This window comes from Lytechinus variegatus, chromosome 4 (assembly GCF_018143015.1).
Source record: "Lytechinus variegatus isolate NC3 chromosome 4, Lvar_3.0, whole genome shotgun sequence".
Classification (NCBI taxonomy): Eukaryota; Metazoa; Echinodermata; class Echinoidea; order Temnopleuroida; family Toxopneustidae; genus Lytechinus; species Lytechinus variegatus.
This window is the reverse complement of record NC_054743.1, coordinates 5,534,653-5,555,117: the sequence shown is the minus strand read 5'-3', so window position 1 is coordinate 5,555,117 and position 20,465 is coordinate 5,534,653. Positions and strand designations below refer to the sequence as shown.

Below are 20,465 nucleotides of genomic sequence, written 5' to 3'. Positions count from 1 at the left end.
AAATCAGCACTTAACGACTATTAACGTGCATTTACTATACAAGGACGTTATCTGCTAAGTGAGCACTTCGTGTTTTTTTTAGAGTGGATCGAGTATAATCATGATAAGATATATTAACAAGCATGATTGAAATATTTCAACCTGGCAAATCCTGTCAAATTTTTTTATTATCTGTATAGACAGACACGACGTGTCTCATTTCTTTTATTATTCTGTTATTTCTGTGTAAATTACACAAAATAAAAATAAAAGATGCCTAGTTGGTGATCTGTCTCCAAAAAGCCAACAAAAACGATTTTCTTCCGAATGATGTATTGTGCCAAACCAAACCCCTCCAAAAAAGAAATATGTTACGCAGCCTACAAAATTTATATACATTATATGATACAAACCATACACATTTTGAGGGGCACCTCCACTCCCCAAGGTCACGATGGTCGAATTGAAATGGTAGCCGCCTATTTTCAGATATTGTTTATCTTGATACGTTTTTTTCATACCCTGTTTAAAAAGGAAACTCCAGATTTAAATGAATCCCTTTATAATCATTATGTAAATGTTGAAATTTCCTTGGATTTTGATACTGACATTTCATTTTGAAGGGCAAGTCTATAAGTCAACAATTCGTTGATTAGAATGAAAAAAAAGACAATCTAGTGTAACGTGGGAAAACCATAAAAATAAAAATGTAAAAACAGGAAAGTACCGGTGATGAAATAACAGACATTTTATTTTGATGTGATAAGGGGAGGGCTGGGGTGTTATATTTTGAATTCATTCAATCCAATTCAAGACTTTATTCCAGACACAGCTGCATAAGCAGAGGTCAATATAAACAATCATCATAGTATACATCAAGGCAGACATACAAAGATAAAACTAGATTAAACAAAGAACAGATAATTATTCAAGAAAGTAGAACAAAGATATGAAATAATCACACTAAAGTGATACTAGAAATATAAAATCAATACACCAAACAAAATGACAACAATGTATGAAAAGCCTGAAAATATAAAAAAAGTTCGCAATACGATGAGTGATTTGTTCAACAAAAAAGACAATATGACACTATGGTCTATAACAAATTGTTTCAAATCATTCTAACTATAGTTTAATGTTAATAGATAGAATGTAAATCTTATCTCTGAAATTTCATTTGAAAAACATAAATCTTGTTCATGCTTGCCCGAACACAGCCTCTTTTTGTCGGGGGTTCCAATAACAGGCTTGTGCCAAAATGGCAGAAATCAGAAATTTGACGATCAGACTTTTTAAATGTATCAAGAGGTTGCGAGCGAGCGACGCTAGCAAGCCAAAATTTTCACCTTTTTTATCACCGTATTGTACACCACTGCTCAGCCGTAGTTTTTTCGCTAAACACCTTATTGCTATTGTTCCACCGGACTCTCAGTCCCAATTTCTGTGACCATAACACACCACACCGCCCTCTCAGGCGCCAAAACAACAACACTTCTGGTCACCGTCCACTGATCTCTCAGTGTCACCGTTCCACCGGCAGGGGGGTGAAACTCCGCTTCAGTCTGCATCCGGTCAGACATGGGGAAATTTTGGAAGGTCAAAAGTGCACACTGCTCCCATTTTTCGCGTACAAGCCTATGGACACCGCAACTTCATGGCACACCAGCGAAACGGAGGCGTGGTCATAAATTGGCCTGCGCGCAAAGCGTAAAAATATGCAAATAAGCAAATTGTCACAAATTAGCATAATGCGCGACGTGATTGAATATGAAATGTATTCATAGAGCTGCTGCGTCTTTGGTAAATTCATGTCATTGATCATTCCCCCGTTCACCCCCCTCAAGGTATTCAGTTGTTTATTCATCTTTTCTTGTTTACATATTTTTAATTCTTTCGCGATTACTACTACATCAATTAATTCACTTATTTAGCTAGATATTTCCTTGTAAGACATTTTTGTAGCTTACAAGAGATTCATTGATAGGATTGAACTTAGGGATCTGCTTGCTCTATTGGTGTTCATCACTGCCCATTATTTTCATTACACATCATGAATAGCCACAAATATTTGTTTATTATTTTTGGGGGGTGGGATAAATACTTAAAATGATGAGAAAAATCTGAGCAAGAGAGCAATCAGGTCATTTTGTCTTTATTTTGAAATTGAAATGAACAATCTGGTGCAAATCTTTTGAAGATTTTTTTTTAAAGTCTGAGTTTGGGATGGGAGCAAAAGAGAGCCCATGCAGAACCCCCCCCCCACATGTATTTGCTCTCATCAAGGCTATCTTAAAGGTCACTTCCAAATACAATAAAAATTTTGTACCTGCCCACCCCCTATATTTCTCTATCGATTCAACCCCCCCCCCTCTCTCTTTCTTCCACACACACACATTCCACATAATCATGCGAGCAAACAATTATTCTCATTTCATTTTAATTTCTATTCCAATTTTAAATCAAACTCATTCATGTCTTTAATTCGGCTGCACCTGAATGTCACAATATGCCATGTTGCAATGGCTTTTATGAGCTATCTTGCCACGCATGTTATTTTGATACTAAATATCTGTTGTACTAGTATTATACCCATGTATACCCGACATACAGAATCAATCAATCAATCAATCAGTAGCACCATCATATTCCAGTCATATAGAAGTAATCTTCAGTGCCATTTCATCACAACACAGTTTGGTAGCAATAACATCATCATCACATATCTTTCACGGAATATAAATTGGTGGAATAATTAAATCACGAATATCAAGATTAGAAAGTAATATTTCAAATTAAAATGTTTATTAATTAATAAATTTTTGAATACATGATAAAAATGTTTTTTCTCTTTTTTCTCACCAAAGCATCAAATTACATCAGCAAAATGCCTATGAGTGCAACAGAAATTGCAAGGATATTACAAGAGAGGGGATGTATTTTTTTGGTAAAATCTAGAGAAAAAAAATTGAAAAAATAAGTATGTATATCCACTTACATAGTTATTGATAAGCCTTACATAGTCAATATAAGGGGGGGCATCAAGGATGCCATTAATAAAAAGATTATCGATATACCTCTCTCTCAAAGTCAGTTACTCAAATATCAAATCATTTTTTTCAGCATTTGCTGACAAGAAATAGCATGCTAATCTAATCGGGGACACTTCATAAAAAAAGGGGAGCACATTGCCACATTTCTCTAAAGAGTGCCTTCCCAAATCTGCACATTAGAAAATTAGTAATAAAGTTGCTTATTGTCTATTGTTGTGAAGTGCTGCTAGAGCTGTGTTCTATTTCCAGCAAATTCTTTTATTTGCAGAGCTAATCTATGGGACATCGACAATACAGTGTTACAAAAACAAAGAGATTAAAAAAAAATAGTGCATCTTTTCACTTCCCCCAGAAAATGAATTCAACAGCTTAATGTCCAGCAATACATAGAGGTTCTTGTTTCATAAGGACTTCAATTATGGTAAATTGGCCCCAAATGTAACTAGCAACTAGCATGGGAACCCCAATTTTGATCTGTTGCTTTAATGTTTCCATAGTAATTACCGGATTTTCAAAGTTAGTGGTTAGTCTTAAAGGGGAAGTTTACCCTGACAAAAAGTATATTGTAAAAATAGAAAAAATAATAAAAAATATTGCCAAAGGTTTGAGAAAAATTCATCAAATAATTAAAAAGTTATTAGAATTTCAATTATTTGATTTGTGACGACATATGCGAGCAGCATTCACACATAGCGAATGGTAAAAAATCAAATAAATGTCATTTTCTCAGAAAATTGAAAATGGTTTTCACCCTACCTTTTGTGTATCAATAGACAAATCATTTCATGCCCAATCATGAATAGAAAACAAAATTAAGTCATCAGGAACCATACAAAATTTGAAATTCATGCATGTTATATCACATAACACATGGGGCAGCTGCTCGTCTATGACGTCACAAATCCAAAACTTTGAACTCTAATAACTTTCTTACTTTTTAACGGATTTTCCTGAAAAGTTTTCTTCAGGGTGAACTTCCCCTTTAATGAATTGGGGTCCAGGACTGAGAGTGATTTCTTCGCCCTTTGTTCTGTCACATTGTTTTTTATTATGCACATTTTATTCAATGAAAATCCATTATTTCTTATCACCATTTATATGTCTGTAGGCATGTATGTTACATAGCCAAGACCTCAGTAAAGGCACATTCTGCATTGTTTAGATTACCAGAATACAACCTATCCCTTTCAAACTACTAATATTATTCAAAGTGCTTTCACTACTATAAGTACTACATGTAGATGATTAGAACACTAATAAGGGGGGGGGGGATAAGTGTGCCCTTTGAAAAATATTTTAATCTTGTGTGAAACCTATGGACCTAAATATCTATACTCCAATTATTTTTTTTTCAACAGATGTGTAGTTTAAGCAGCATTCAATATGTATTGACACATTTATTTAAATTCATTCAAGTTTTTAAATCTGTAATTGCAATGAAGAAACTGCTTGTTATGAACCTGGCCTTCATATTTCTTCTTGATCTGCCCTGGTGATACTCAAACAGCTTGTGAAACCTGCATAGTAAACAAAAAGAGAAAGGAACAAAATGAGCTGCTGATATAAATTATTCTTACTCATCTAGTCCAGTTAATTTAGAAGTTTTAAACTTTTTATGAGCCCCTACTCTTCCATGCAATATTATTTAGAAAATGCACATGTAGTAACTTATGTTGCCAGATAAAAATCATAGATCACTATTATAGATCATTATTCATATAACTTTTTTTTATTAAGTGTGAAAACCCATTCAAATATATATCGAAATATTTTGTCCTTTTTTATTTCTGTCTTCAGAGTAACTGAGTTTTAAAGTGATTTTATGTATGATTAATATAGCTAAGAGACATGGACAATAAGTATGCATTGATATAAATGGAAATACTGGTGAATTTGAATCCAAAAGAATACACTCTAAAAAATGAAGTGCTAATTTAGCTCTTAAAGAGCGTGTATAGTGACTGCACTTCTGAGTGCTGATTTGTCTAGTTCAAATTTGAACTAGACAAATCAGCACTCCGAAGTGCAGTCACTATACACGCTCTTTATCTCATCATGGAGCTTTACTTTATGGGATAACATGATTCAGAAAAAATAGGTTTTTTATATTTTTATGAAAACAAGCATACCTGGCAAGCTTTTAGATCAGATATCCTGTTACTCATCAGATTGTACCTCTTGGTGATGTGCAAATGGTATTTGACTTTGTACTTCTGACTCCCACTGGATCTGCAATTCGATATACATACAATACTTTACAGTTAAAAATTTCAAAAGTGATAAACAAAATTCCTCTCTTAAAACAATTTTTTCAGAGTTTCCAGCTTTCACAATTCCCAACTAGAAAAAAGCAGGTCTTGACCAAAAACTAAATGGTTCAAGCATACGTGTCCTACTATAGTGAGGTCTTTTGTCAATCTTCAATATATATATACACCAAGCCAGCTTTGACAGATGTAGGATAATTATCATTTGTGTGATAATATGGCTTTCGCTCATTCATCAGTGCGAGACAATCATTAAATTTTTTGCACTCGTCTATAAACATGTCTGATTTGAATCTCTACGTTAAGTGAGATCCTCTTTAAGTTTGATTTTTATTTAAAAAAACGGTTAGCTCACTTGCTGGCAGGTTTAAATGACCCTTTGCCTTTCACCACAAATAACATCAAGTGAGGACAATAAAGATAAATCAATTAGATCAGCTGCTCTCTCTGCTTAGCCTTATACTTAAACAATTCAAAATAGGGCACTATAAATTTTCTCAACCCTTCCAAAAAACAATTGAGCAGTTTGAACCCTGACAAAGAAATGTTGCCCCCCCGAAAAAAAGAATCATTAAACTCCGTTGCTAGGCTAATTACATTTTAGTCCAATGGCAATGGTCCAGCCAGGAACTAAAATAAAGTTAACTTAAATCTTTGTAGAAAAGAAGTCAAACCAGACAGATCTAGAATTTTATTTTTTAAAATCTATATCTAAGTTAGACCTATCCTAGGGCCTTACTTTTATTTAAAAAAAGAAAAACGTTAACATCTGTCTCAAATCATTCCATGACCATGGGCATGGAAAAATCTACCAATATCATTCCAAACAGATTCAGTTCATTTAGATTTAATTTCATTTCATTTTAAATGCAGATAATTATATTGAAATAGCGGTGTCGAAAAATCAGTACTAGGCCCATGGCCTATAACTTCAAATTTCAACTCAAGCTTGTTTGACAATTAATTTCCAACACCTAATGACCTAGCCTACATCGGCAATTTCGCAGCCGGCTGGCACCGGCGATATCAAAGTCCGCATCCCGCTCTGGCTATATACGGTAATCGGTATTTGGCTTAATTTTGATGCAGCTTTGCCGTTAAACAAGTCCACATCTACCCCTGATATTTGACAATTAGAACTGAAATACAGATTTAATAAGGGCGGACATGAAGCATCCCAATTAACCAACTTAGTTCTACGAAAACTATGTTATTTTCTGAGAAAATATGTCAGTCATATTTCAGACTTATTTAGGATCAGGACAGGAAAAAGAAATGGAAATATGGAAATTGTGGTTTGCGTTGTAAACTGCACATAAAGCCATGCATGCGACGCCGAACCCCAGCAAACACATTACAATTTCAACTAAGATCAAAGTAAGGAATTGAACTTAACTTACTTTTATTCCTATGGAATGTCATTAGATTGACATTAATGTTTCCTCCAAGATTTTCTGCTCCTTTGAAGTTCACTCAGAAATAATGTTTTCAAACATCAATTCTAAAAACAGATAATTAGACTTGCTATTGTATTTCAAAAAGTTGAATTTCGCAGAATCAAAAAGAACGACACTTCGCATAGATATCGTAGGGAATTGTGGGACGGAAAAAAATGTTTAATGCATGAGACATGAATAAAACATTAGCGTTTTATCCAATCATACAAGTGCATTGTGCGTAGTTTGACGTCATTACTCATGAATTAAACATTGACCTTCCAAAATCAACCTTCAAATTGGACAAATGGCAGCCATGTTTGCTATGTACAAAACCTATGGAAAATCAAAAACGCGCGAAAAGAGTTGCCCCTCTAGCTCCCTTCGGGAGCTTACGTATACGTAAGATCGTATCTCTGTGTCCACCGGACAACACACCGCCCTCTCAGGTCGATGAGAGTTCAGCAATAAAATTACGGCCTGACGAAGGCCGATGATGGCCGAAAGCTTGCAATAAAAAAAGAATCCTATAAGAGCTACATCTCACTTGTCGTTCTTTCTGTCTTAGTTTATCTACACTGAATGATGAGTATCTGCACTACTCGTTGTGCTAGGGGCCCCGTTACATTATATATATATGTGTGTGTGTGTGTGTGTGTGTGTGTGTGGGTGGGTGTGCGCGTGTAAAGGTGAGGGTGTGTGTGTACATATGTATAGGCTACCTGCCACAATATTTTGCGTTTGGGGATTTGTAAATAACTTGTATATATTTAAGTTATTTGTGAGAAACTGTTTTTTTGGCACGAATTTTTGCTTTGATATAAAAATGATGACATTTTGTGAAATGGAATAGAATAAACGTTTATATATATATATATTTGTGTGTCTTGCAGGCCTGGAGCTATATGGGGATGGGGGAGGGGTTCGATACCCACCACCTTTGGAAATCGTCGGTAAATCTACCCTTCCCTTAGGGGAAAAGAAGAAAAGGGGCAAAAGAGGAGGGGGGGGGGGGGCAAGAACGGTAAAGGAGGAAAAGAAAAGGGGAAAGAAGAGAAATAAAGAAATGCAAAAGAGCAAAAAGTAGAATGGAAGCAGAGAAATTTATGGAAAACGAAATCATAAAAAAGAGAAGGGGATAAATGAGGTTTTTAAATGACCTGTGAATTTGTCGATACAATTGTAAGATGCAGCGTGAGATCTATTATCCCTTGGGAAAAATGAGGAGTTTTCTGTTTTGCAAGCTCAAGGCTGTTGGACTGACGCCTATATCTGTCTGAAAAACAGATAAAATGTCGGGTCACATTATGTGACCCGACACTCACATAGGGCTGTTTCATATGCCGAGTTCTTGATCGGTCATAATAATAATAATAATAATAACAATATTTATAAAGCGCAACATATCCATCTCTAAGAGATGCTCAAGGCGCATACAAATAACAAAAGAAAAATTAACAAACTAAACATAAGAATAAAGAACTAGACTGTAAACTGCTGGTATGATTTAGCAGTATGCATTAAGCATCAGGTGAGTTTTAAGTGCTGCCTTAAATGTAGAAAGAGTATTAGCTGTCTGAATAGATAGCGGTAACCTGTTCCACAAAAAGGTATTTCTTTGAGCCTTACATTATTTGAAGAACGCAAACCAGAACGACCTGAGGAATGGGTTAACAGAAGCGATGAAATGTAATCAGGAGCTAGATTATTTTGTGCACGATAGGTTAAGAGGAGAATTTTGTAGATTACACGCTGTTGAACAGGGAGCCAGTGGAGGGATTTTAGGATAGGAGTGATACGTGAGGATCTTCTTGATTTGGTCACAAGGCGAGCAGCAGTATTTTGGACTTTTTGCAGTCTGTTAACTTGGTTGGCGGGTAAACGAAAGAGTAAAGAATTGCAATTGTCAAGATGTGAGGTAACGAAAGCATGTACTAACTGTTGGGTGGATTGAGGTGAGAGATATTGTCTAATTGTACGGATATCTCGAAGATTACAATTAGCTAGTTTCACACAATTCGAAACGTGAGACTCAAATGACATGGGCAGAATCAAATAGTACTCCAAGATTCTTAGCCTGATGTACAGAAGTTACACGGGCAGAGCCAACTTGAACATGAGATATATGAACTTTACTAAGCTGTATTCTGTTACCAAATAAAATGAATTCTGTCTTTGCATCATTTAGTTTCAAGTGACTCTCAATCATCCAGTTCCTTATATCAGCTATACAGTTTTCCAGTTTTTGTACATTTTCATCTATTTCCGTTTGAACTGGTCTGCAAGTGAAATAAAGTTGTAGGTCATCCGCATACATATGATAACTGACACTATGTCTCTGTACAATATATTGAATGGGTAGTGTGTAAATATTAAAAAGTTGCGGACCGAGAACAGATCCCTGCGGGACCGAAAAATCTATACTTACTGAGGCAGAGTGAGCATCATGTATACAAACTTCTTGTGATCTATGACAAAGATAAGACTCAAACCACCTTAAAACTATACCACTTAGACCTATTTCTTTCACTCTATAAGACAAAATGCGATGATTAACAGTATCAAAGGCACTGCTGAGATCTAGCAATACCAAACCTGTAACGTTTCCATTATCCATACCAGTAAGTATATCATTGGTTACCCGTAACAAAGCACTTTCCACACTATGCATCTCCCTGTATGCTGACTGGAAAGGATTATGCAAATTTTCATTGTTCATGTAAGTTTGTAGTCGATTTGAAACAACTCTTTCGATCAGTTTGCCAAGGTATTTCAGATTTGCTACTGGTCTATAATTCTTCAAATCTTGTCTGTCAAGTGAGTGTTTTTTCAGTAGGGGTTTGATAATGGCATGCTGCAAACATTCAGGAAATGATCCACACTTCAAGGACATATTAACTATGTCAGTGATGTAAGGAGCAAAGTCACTGACAAATTCTTTAATTAGACAAGTGGGTATAGGATCTAAACCACATGAAGATACAGGGGAATTCATGATAATTTTCCTAATTTCAATAATTGTGGCAGGAGCAAATTCAGACATACCAGTGGCAGTGATAGGAACAATATTTGAAAAGGCATCAGTACTTGTGTTAAAACTAAGAGTGGCTAATTCTTCTTGAATACCTCTTATTTTACCTACAAAATAATTACAAAAACGATTCGCTAGATCATGATCATTATCTGTGTTAGGATATATTGGATCCTTCTTCCTGTCTAATAATTTGTTAACAATTTTAAACAAACGTCTCTGGTTTCCTGAACAATCTGCAATGGAAGAAGAATAATACCGTTTCTGTGCTTGGTCCATCATTTGAGACACATGTTGCTTCTGCTCCACATATAGAAGTCGGTCAGCAGGATTTCTAGAAGATCTCCAACGCCGCTCAAGTCGACGTCGAAGACGCCTTGCACTACGAATGTCATCAGTCATCCATGGTGCCCGAGGCTTGATAACGATTGTTCGAGTCTTCTTTGGAGCAAGCTGATCAAGTAAACTATGTAGAGAGTTCTCATAATGGTTGACACATGAAGAAACGTCGTTGTGTTCAAAATCGATGGACGATAACGCTGCATGGACACCGGTTTGAAACTTTGCACGATCCATCAGTTTTAAGTTTCGTGTGACGATTGATTGACGAACAGCTTTAGGTTTCCTTAAAAGCAAGTTGCACTGAATTGCAAAGTGATCCGATAGTCCCGGAAGAATGGCGACATCTGAGAGGACATTTTCTGATTCTCGAGATATAAGAAGATCTAAGGTATGTCCATAGCGATGAGTCGATTCCTGAACATGTTGCTTCATCCCAAACATAAATAACAGATCTAGAAACTGTCTTGCGTTTCTGTCAGTTCTATCATCAACCCAAATATTGAAATCTCCTGTAAATAAATCAAGATTTCAGACGGACAAAGAAGGTATGCATCTAACAGCGTACTGAACTCTTCGAGGAATATGCTAAAAGGTAGGTGGCGTCCTTGGTCGTCAGAAACTTCTGGACGATAAATTACAATAAGTCTAACTGAACGGGAGTCACTTGAAACCAATACATGAAGACATTCAAAGGATCTGTATGGTGTAACCTGCTGAACAGTTATGGACGAGGAAGATTTAAACAACAGACCAACTCCTCCCCCAGGCTTCTCTCCTCTTGATCGATGCTCAAAGCTGTAACCATCTGGAGTGATTCTACTAATAACAGCGTTGTCACCATCTCTCAACCAAGTTTCACATATAGCTATGATGTCAAAGTCATTTTCAAGAACAAAGTCAGTGAATGCTGAAGACTTATTCCTGACCGATCTCATGTTCAAGATACACAGCTTGGTGAAATGAGGAACAGTTTTCACAACAGTCAGGTTTCCCTGTCGTTGATTTAAACATACTTCATTCTGTGGCTGAGCTGGTAGGTCTGCACGTGGCCGAAAAACAACAGGAATAGAATAATGTTCGCAGGAAGAAGTCCTCTTACGCTTATGGTGACTGCCATGTGTTCCCCTTCGGGTTTTCTTCTTACGCTTATTAATTCCAAGAGATATAATCGTCTGACGTAAACAATTCGATATTGGTAACTTACAGTCTTTCCATTGAAGAAGCTCCGTTAAAGTATACTTCACTATGGGTTCAAAAGAAACCTCATTGGAGCGAACATCGCTAGTTCCAGGAGTGAGTGATATCTGAGACGGTTGCCCTTCAGGACCAGGATTTGGCTCAATGTCTCCATTTTTAAGTAACTCAAGCTGGAAGGTAGCATCACAGTTCGAGTTGTAGGAGATCCTTCTCTGTAGAAATCTTTTTCTAGTGAGGGGTTGCTGTACTAAAGGATGACCAAATGGCTTTTCAATGAAGTGCTCAGTCCCATTCAGGCAAACAATAAGACACACATGAACAAGCAAGCTCAGATGAAAGAATCCCATTGTGTACAAGTTCTGGTTCAACTCTAAGTTACACAAAAGGCTTATATAACATGTATTGAAGTACACAGTACACAATACTTTACATCATGTATAGGCAGCCATGGCTTCTTGCCATGACTACGATGTGCAATGCTGCCAAACATTTAAATGCAGTAAAGATACATTAAAACATGTAAAAATGTTATGAAAATTGTCAAGCAGCACCCTGACAACTTGCTGAGACTAGTACCAACAAATACAAATAACAGCTATATAATTAACACAGTGAAAATAGCTAAAAACTAAGAGCCCTGTGGAGAGCAACACAAGGTGTGCTAATCCACAAATGGACTTGTGAGGTCATTGAGGTCCACCATACAGTATACAAAAAAAAAAACATACGTCAAAAGTGGACTGAAGCCGGCGTCGGATGTGTAACACCCCCTTAAAAAAGCTGGCCTTACGCCGGTTTGGACTTCTGTATATTATGTGATGCCGGCGTCACACCGGCTTCAGTCATGGGCGCGTCGTGGTCTAGTGGTTCTGACTCTCGCCTTTCAAGCAGAGGGTCTAGGGTTCGAATCTTAGCCATGGCGGGATTTCATTCAGCAAGAAATTTATCCACACTGTGCTGCACTCAACCCAGGTGAGGTAAATGGGTACCGACAGGAAGTAATTCCTCAAACAGCTGTGCGCACTGGAATCGGTAGACTAGCTTAGCCTGGATAATATAGGAGCGCCTTGAGCACCTAGCAAGGTGGTTACGTGCGCTATACAAATCCTATATTATATTATCGAAAAGGATTCATAATCTACTTTCGACGTCACCTCGGTGCGCTATATTCACTAACATTTTTAACTATTTGCATCATTTGTGATATTCTTGCATCATATTCTCGTGAACGCCGGTAATATTCATTATCTTGGTAAGCTACATCTGGTGTTTTGAACCTCCAAGTAGCGTAATTCTACAAGAAATGTCGAATAAAACTGCCACCAAGAAGAGCAGAAGAAGAGATCTTACGAAGACACGAAACCGAGCCGATAACATAGCCGGTGACTCTGGTGAAGAAAATAGCGACGATGATGGTGGACATGATAACACAATTTCAGCTGGTCACTCAACTGTAGCGGATGAATCCAGGGGCCAGCTCCTTGATAGCACACTGAAGAAAGCTATTGAAAAACAGATTGCCCATTCACTACGTTCATCAAGCCTGATCAAACGCCTAGCAGATGATGTATATGACGTTATAGCTGCAAAGTTGGAAGAACAAGTTGTGGATAAGGTGTACAAAGCTGTCAACCTGGACTTGAAGAAGTACATGGATGAAGTCGAAACTATGAAAAAGAAAATGTCTGAAATGAAGAAGGAAACGAAAATGCTTCAAGACGAGAATGAAGAGGCAGAACAATACAGCAGAAAAAACTGTCTACGACTTTATGGCATTCCTGAAGGACCAGAAGAAAAGACTGACGAGCTCATCCTGGATGTTTTTAACAGCAAACTTGGTCTTACAGTTCCACCAGATGCGATTGATCGCAGTCATCGCATCTCTCTACGTCCGAGGCAAGGTGATGAACAGAGACACGAATCGTCATCATACGCAACTGCTTCAAGGAAGAATCAGCCGAGACCGATAATAGTGAAGTTTAGCAGGTACAACATCCGGAATGACGTCTACAAGGCGAGAACGAAATTGACAAAAGGCAACGGACCGAAAATATGGCTAAAGGAGGATCTCACAGCCAGGCGAGCCAACCTCTTTTGGGAACTTGTCAATAGCAAGAAGTCTAAGTCTTGTTGGACCCAAGATGGAATCATCTTTGCTATCAGATCAAGGGATTCAAAGAAAATCAGGATCAGATCAAGACTCGACTTTGAGAACTTGTAAGAAAACTCAGTTTACACGTTTTTATATATTTTTTATTTATTGCTTATCTTTATTTTATGTCTTCTATTAATTCTGCAAACTTTCCTACACGTGCAGCCACCAGGAATATGAATATGTCTAACCTGTTCGAAAGAAGTTAGATCGAATCAAAATGCTTTATTGTGCATATCTTGCAAAAGATGGGCCCATCTTGATTGTTCTATGGCAACTCGTGAAATCTTTCTGTCTAATTCAAATTGGATATGTATCCCTTGTATATTTGATGAACTACCTAAAGACATAAATTTTGATAATGATAATGCCGTTGAACACACTAGATTGCCAAACCAAGCCGAACTTCCATTACCTAATTATCATTCTCCCGATGACATTTTCATGAAAGTCAAGTCATTGTCCGGTATCAATATTGCCCACCTTAATATATGTTCATTATTGAAAGACATTGATGAAGTTCGTAATATCTTATCTAGGCAAAATATTCAAATATTATGTCTCTGTGAAACAAGATTAGACTCATCTGTATTTAATAGTGAGATCGATGTTCAAGGTTATAGAGTTGTTAGAACGGATAGAAACCGAAACGGAGGTGGGATTTTGATCTACATTAAAGAAAATATTTTGTTTAATATCAAACGTGACCTTATTGTTGATGGTTTAGAATTGATATGCGTTGAAATATGCATTGATAAGCAAAAACCTTTTATCGTTGTGTATTGGTACAGACCACCAAACTCTCAAAGTGCTGTTTTTGATTTGTTTGAGAAGATACTTGAATCTATTGAATCTTTGTCTAAAGATGTCATCCTTTTAGGAGATCTGAATTGTGACATTGCTAAGGAGCCACCCACTTGCCAAACAAAACGATTGTTGAACTTAGTAGAAGAATACAATTTAAAACAATTTGTTGATAAGCCAACTAGGATAACACAGACATCTGCAACACTTATTGATGTCATATATTCCTCAAATCATAACAAAATTACTTTTTGTGATGTCATTCCACTAGGCATGAGCGATCACTATATGGTGATCTGCTCATTAGGAAAGCACAAATCCCCATCTGTGTGTCATAAATATGTGTATTCAAGGAATCTAAAGAAAATGAATATAAGCGATTTTAAGCGATGTATGTTGGCAAGATGTTCTTTCTGAAACAGACGCTAATATTGCCTATGAAATTTGGTCCAGTAAATTTTGTTCAGTTTTGAATAAACACGCACCTCTTAGGAAAAAAAGAGTGCGACAAAAAGAAACTCCATGGATAAATAGTGACATATTGACCAAGATAAAGGAAAGGAATGAAATAAAAAACCGTGCTAAATCTTCGAAATCTGACAGTGACTGGATATTATACAGAAAACTTAGAAATACTGTCACAGATATGATACGAAAGGCAAAAAAGCAATATATTTCAGAGATAATCTTGATCAACAAAGGGAATTGTTCTGCTATGTGGAAATCTTTACGATGTATGCTTCCTAATAAAAAACACAAGAAGTTAATTCAGAAACTGTCTTTTAATGGTAAAGATATTTTGGGATTTAAGGAAATTGCCACACGCTTAAATGATCACTTCGTTGACCTGGCAGCTAAACGCAAAGAAAGGTTTACCTTCGAAGACAATATGGATCAATACTTAAACAAAGCATCAACCACTTTCAGTTTTAAGCCGATCTCAAGTCGAGATGTTAAAAAACACATCAATGAAATTGCAAGTAATAAGGCCACTGGCCTGGATCAAATTCCAGCACATGTAATTAAAGAAGGTATTGACTACATCATTACGCCATTGACACATATTGTCAATACTTCTCTGTCCACAGGGAGGATTCCTGATGCATGGAAAAGGGCTCGTGTAACGCCAATCTTCAAAAGTGGTGACAATACTAATCCGTCAAACTATAGACCAATCTCAGTACTCCCGGTTTTGTCTAAAGTCTTAGAAAAGATTGTGTTTAATCAAGTGTATAACTACCTGTCAAACAATAGTTTGCTTGATCCATGCCAGCATGGTTTTCGTCCAGGCCACTCAACAACCACTGCCTTGTTAAATATTACTGATGATTTTGCTAACAAAATTGATCAAGGTTACGTTATTGCTATGGTCACTATAGACCTGGAGAAGGCATTTGATTTAATATCGTCTGAATTACTGTTAAAGAAATTATTTTACTTTGGATTTGATCAGGATGCAGTAAAATGTTTTCGCAATTATTTCTATGGTAGGCAGCAATCAACGGTTGTCAATGGTAATATGTCAGGTTTTCGTACTGTTGAAAGCGGAGTGCCTCAGGGGAGTATCCTAGGCCCCCTCCTCTTTATAATCACTCTAAATGATTTGGTCAGATCTGTAGAACAATGCTCCCTCTCTTTATATGCAGACGACACATGCATTTACTTTGCATCTAGAAAGCCCAGAAATTTAGAAATGACTATTAATAGAGATTTGAAGTTAATTTCTAAATGGTTTTCTAATAATGAACTATTAATTAACATCGATAAGTGTCAATTCATGTTATTAGGATCTAAAGCAAAACTCCGTCTATTTGATAATATAAAAATACAAATGCAAAATTACGAATTGCAAAGGGTAAGCCAATGTAAATATCTTGGTGTAATAATAGACAGCTCCCTAACCTGGACCCCCCAAATTGACAGTGTTCGGAAGAAAGTTTTACAGACATTTTATTCTTTAAAACGCATTCGATGTTATATACCCCAAAACACAGCTCTTATGTTGTATAAGGCTTTAATCCAACCGATATTTGACTATTGTTGTACAATCTGGAGAAATGGCAATAAAAGCCAACTAAATCGTCTCCAAGTTCTACAAAACAGGGCACTGAAATCTGTCTTAGAAGTAAACAGTAGATTTAGTAAAGCGAATGTATATGCCATTTTAAAGGTTGATCAACTCAACAAGAGATGGAACAATCAGTCAATTTTCACCATTTTTAAATTGGTCAATAATCTAGCTCCATCTATCCTTTGTTCTCGAATCACACTTAAATCACGAGAATATCTTTTAAGAAACATAGACCGACAAATTCAATTACCGAAGCCTCATTCTAATTATCTAAAGAACAGTCCCATTTATTCAGCTTCTAAATTATTCAATAACTTACCCGCAACAACCCGATTAGAAAAAAACCCGGCTACATTTGCACGTCTCATATCACTTTCTTAATTTAATTCTCCACCCCGATTCACCCTTGATGATACCGCATTATATATCTTCATTTTTTATGTTTAATTTTGACATAACTTTGTATATTATTTTCGTCTATTTATTTTTCATTTTTGTTTACTCCAATTTTACTTTTGCCAATTGTATTTTACCTATGCTTTGATATATTTTTGTTTTTCGTTTTTATTTTTGTATGCTTGTTTTATGTTGATATTATTTGTTATTAGGCACCTTTCGCAAATCTCTACAACGCGAGATTAGAGTCGGGTAACTCAAAAGTTAACGATTAATCATAGACTCGAATTTCTAGATTGATTATACATTACAGTCAATACAATCAAACGTAGAAAACTGTTTTACAATCATTGCCAAGCTTTGTGTTACAGGCCCTATAGATCTTGCTTTTCGTGTGCAAAGCTCTTTCATACGATACCAGCATGCCATGCCATGTCATTTGCCTGCCGAAGCTCGCGGCGGGACTGTACCTGTATCATGGCTATGACTCCAGCTGGCTGGAGACACGCGAAATGTAGATTATGACATGGATAAGAAAGTGGTTTTTCAAACAAATCGAGTACATATTGAGTAAGGAAAAACTTACCGAATTAAGGTTTAGATATAGATCATTACAGTCCATCGAATCGATATTGCATTTAATGTGCATTATTTGTGGATCACTGGCAATTGATTCCATGAGTCAGATCACCTCTCAAGCCGAATCATTTCCCATGCATTGACATGTACACAGCATGCAACAGGTCATAAACCGTCTAAATTTGCGGAGTTTTTTTTCTTTTGCCAGCACCTTCTACATAAACGATATGCCTCTAGCACACAATGTGATGGGCAGTATGTTTTACTTTTCCGCAGAAATGGGGGGTTTGCCGGGGGTACACTTCCATTGATGAGTGGGTACCAGGCGCGACCATGGGGTTTCGAAAAGTACCCTAAACAAGGGAAGGTCTTTTCCAGATTATGAAAATGCATCTCTCAACAAGTTGTGACACCCTACAAGTAGTGGAAATATATCCCTTTTCAGTATTTTAATTATTGTTTCTCACACCCTCATAACGCTACATATATATACTATATGTATACCCACTCTTTCCCTTTTTACGTATGGTCGCGCCTGGTATCCACCATTCAATGGAAGTGGGTCCCCCGGGCGGCCTCTCGAGCTCTGGGAGGAAGCAAATTTGGATTTGGAAAGTCGTCCTAAATCAGATATATCGCTGTTACCATAGTAGCAACCAGAATTTTGCACACGAAACGCAAATTGAATGTTTCCGTTCCAGATGCGAAACGAACAAAAAATCCCATGTCACACAATTTGCATTACAGGACGGAGTTTTACGACCATGACGACCGGCCCAAAAGTCTCTCCCAAAATGAACTACCGTTCTAAATAAGCGTACGCGTCCTCAAACGAAAGGTCGGGATTATCATTTGTCCACGGCCTTGCTGAAAAGCAGCTTCTAGCTGAAAGCAGGCTTTTTAACCGTGATTAAATAAATAAAAAATAAAATAAATTATTAAATAATGATATTGTAACAGATATGTTTAACACCCTAACAAGGGAATTACACCGACTTGACCATTGAAAGAGAAATAGCGAACAACAATTCTCTATTTATGATTGCAAATCTACGAATAATCTGATTAGGATGCCCGTTTTCAGCATCATTTATCCATCCTATTAACGGTTTTATTGTTTCCAACGTATTGTTTGAAAGGTATAAGTCTTCGAAAAATAGTTCGGTCTTCGCACTCTCTTAATTGTGTTTTACATCTTCGATAGGTGAGATGTATATTCATGATTTACTGTAAACAATCATTAGCAGTCCTTTTCAGGTCAGTATAATAAAAAATTCAGCTCGCGGTTTTGCGGTCGTCTAAATTGTTTACATGTAGTTTGATACGCATATTGTTCATGATTTCGAAAAATGTTTAGAATGTCCTTTTTGTTTTTTTGAAAAACAAAATTTTCGAATCTTTTTTTTTTTTATTTATACCCATCCAATTCATCCTTCCGATCGTGCTTGGAATGTCCGGCCTTCAGGTCGAAATCGATAAAATATTCAAGCTGCCCTTCGAGTCCGCATTATTGAGATAATTCCTGCAAACAGCATGAACAGGTCCCTTTGTAGATAGTATCATAACAAAAATTGGCCCACGATTCGCAAAAAAATACAAAAAAATAGTTAATAGTACACAAGCCACTCAAAATATCCACAACTAAAATAAAAAATGTAGGCGGACCAGCGAGGAAAATGGATGAAAATATATAATTTTCAATTCCCTTCCATTGATAAGAGCTGGATCTTCCCTAGGTATAGCGGAAGACAATTTGATTTAGGAGAATCAGGAACACTAAGGTACTCCTTACCTCCGACCGTATAGTAGGGTTGTGGATTACCATTTTTTTTACATTTAGTTAACTCATCTCAAAGTGACATATCGATGGTAGGACTTGGTATTTGTCATTCAATGCAGACTATTACACACTTATAATTTTTGAACCCGAACGACATATTTTTACCATCTTTTCTTTGGTGTAATCTTAAGATTTTAAGAACAAAGAGTCATTATGGCGCTCAGTTTGAAAAAAAGAGTTCCAACATAATACAGAAACAGGCGGAAAAATGAATAATGCATTGAATAGAAGAAGTCTAAGCAAAGATATAACTCAAATCTGTGAGTGAAACAAGATTATACATCAAATTGAACCAACATCACATCGCTTAAATACTTGAAAATCGAAACAAATTTGATCATAAAAAATCTAAGTGATGACAAAATATTTAATTATTTTTGAAGAATTTAGATTTTAATTCCTTTTTGCAACCCAGCTAATCCATCACACACCTTACATGCCTTACGTAAATGTATTGTAAAGTATGAAAAACAATCGAAGTATGGACACAAGGAAGCTACAATTTTCTTATTGAAACATATCATGGACGTAGTTGCAGAATTATTTTCAATTTAATCTTAATCAAGGAGTAAGCTGAAGAAATGAAATGTTAATTTTGATTAAAAAAGTGATCCTCCAGAATCGATTAATCATAGGCCAATATCACTAATGTTGACAACTTTCTAAAACAAATGATAATGATCGTATCATGACATTTTAGCGAGCTACAATATTATTGCAAATTCGCAATTCGGTTTCAGTTAACAAATAAAAACATTACACAGTTCGTGCAATTATGCAAATTGTTATTCATGTCGCATCCGCTTCTAATGATCCTAACATACACTTAAGACATTTTTTACCTCTCCAAGGCCTTCGATACTATCGGTTGTCTGTCAGGTTTATTTATTCAAAACCAACAAACATTATATGAATATAATCAAATATATATACACACTGTAGCATAATCGAAATGGATTTAGGACCCATTTAAAGGCAAAGCCTTTAAGCGGAGCGCTGGTCATATTTAACGTGATTAATAACTTAAAATATATTATATACCAATCTACAGAATACAAGAGAGAGAGAGAGAGAGACAGAAGTTCTACTGTAAGGTCAAAATGGTAAACTAAAATGGAAACTATTTACAAACACACACGCACAAGATATCGAAAGTGCTAAAATTCACACTTAAATAAATAATCATAACGTTTCATCGACTTTAGACTAAATGGTAATAAAACCAAAAGATAAGAACCTAATTAATATTAGACAGACTGATGTAAGACGAATTGTCTATAATAGTAAGCTTTCGATTGTCTGCGACTGCAACGTATTC

The 20,465-nt window shown here is 36.3% G+C and overlaps 1 long non-coding RNA gene across 1 annotated transcript; it reads right to left on the bottom strand.

The window, feature by feature from the left end:
* Window positions 1-4,439: 4,439 nt before the first annotated feature.
* On the bottom strand, window positions 4,440-7,047 carry LOC121412517. The gene is made up of 3 exons (XR_005969629.1): window positions 6,700-7,047; window positions 5,162-5,261; window positions 4,440-4,549 (listed from the first exon to the last, which is right to left on the bottom strand). It is a non-coding gene; the product is annotated as an uncharacterized LOC121412517 (long non-coding RNA).
* Window positions 7,048-20,465: the final 13,418 nt, after the last annotated feature.